The 1,332-nt window shown below is 53.5% G+C and overlaps 1 non-coding gene across 1 annotated transcript; it reads left to right on the forward strand.

Moving 5' to 3' along the window:
* The first annotated feature begins 151 nt into the window (after positions 1-151).
* On the forward strand, positions 152-232 carry trnas-aga. The gene has a single exon. It is a non-coding gene; the product is annotated as a tRNA-Ser (tRNA).
* The last annotated feature ends 1,100 nt before the right edge of the window (positions 233-1,332 follow it).

Here is a 1,332-nt window from a genome sequence, read left to right on the forward strand (position 1 = left end):
CAGCCTGATTTCATCTGGTTGGGACAGCTGTTTTATCTGCTTGCAGGCTAGCTGGCTTGCAATCACGCGGGGTGACTGAGCTGGCTGGGTTGCAAGCAGGTCAGGCAGCAGTGTTGCACACAAACAGGGCAGAGGTGTGTGACTTTTTTCCGTAGTCGTGGCCGAGTGGTTAAGGCGATGGACTAGAAATCCATTGGGGTCTCCCAGCGCGGGTTGAATCCTGCCGACTTCGCTGTTAAGCTGAAGAGCGTGAGGAAAAGTGTCCGTGCATTTTTCTTTCCGTCCCTCGTACAGATTTGCGAAAGCGATGCAGTCCCTCTTCAATGGACAAAGGCGCCCGCTGGCTCTTTTGTATTCGGGCTGCAGGAGTCACCCGGTGGAGCCAGTGGCACGCCGTGATCGATATAGTGGTTAGTACTCTGCGTTGTGGCGCAAGCAACCCCCGGTTTGTTCGAATCGGGTCCGGCATCCCTATGCTGTTGAGCAGCAGGGACTGAGCAACACGTTTTTGCCACCTCATCCTTCAGCTTGATTTTTTTTCTGAAGCTTGGCCTGTGCTGACCCCGCCACCAGAAACAAACCCGGGGGAGCAGGCAGGCCCCAGGTGGAGTGTAGTGGGTGGCGAGAGGTTTGGGCGATGGACTCGAAAAATCCATTGTGGGGGGTTTCCCGCGCAGGTTCGAACCCTGCCCGACTCACGGGGGAGTGGTTTGGCGAATTACTTTAGCTTTCTGTCATGATGGTAGTGCTTTCTAAGGCCTCTGTTCCAGTCGCTCTCTCTGCCTGCAATGACAGATTTGTAGAAACTTTACCTAATCAATAGCGGATGTAGCAAATTCGTTTCTTCTGGGCGGGGGAGTGGGGGAAAACTTTGCTGTGCTATAAGCGTAAGAAACTTTCACTGCGCCAAGAGCCGGTAAGCTCAGTCGGTAGAGCATCAGACTTTTTTAATCTGAGGGTCCAGGTTCAAGTTCCTGTTCCGGGCGTAGGGTCACGTCTTCTTTGTTGGCGGCCTCAGCATGCTATCATGTCGGGTCCACCCGCTGCTGCTGACTATCTACAAAATGTAGCTATGCCTCGACCGCATGCTCCTGGTGGACCTGGGCGCATCTCCCTTGAGTCAGCTGGGTGGAAATTCTGATGAAGTGCGCTGGTGAGGAAAAAGAACAGCTAGCTACGAAGTGCATTGGTGTAGTGAGTAAAACATTCGAAGAGCGAGGCGTGGCGGACTGATTTAATCTGAGTAGGAGCTGGGTCGCCTTTGCGAGGGCACAACGCAATCGTACAGGTGACCGACTGGGAGATTTTTAAGCAGATCGAATGGCAGCAGTA

This window comes from Cyprinus carpio, unplaced genomic scaffold (assembly GCF_018340385.1).
Source record: "Cyprinus carpio isolate SPL01 unplaced genomic scaffold, ASM1834038v1 S000002676, whole genome shotgun sequence".
NCBI lineage: Eukaryota > Metazoa > Chordata > Actinopteri > Cypriniformes > Cyprinidae > Cyprinus > Cyprinus carpio.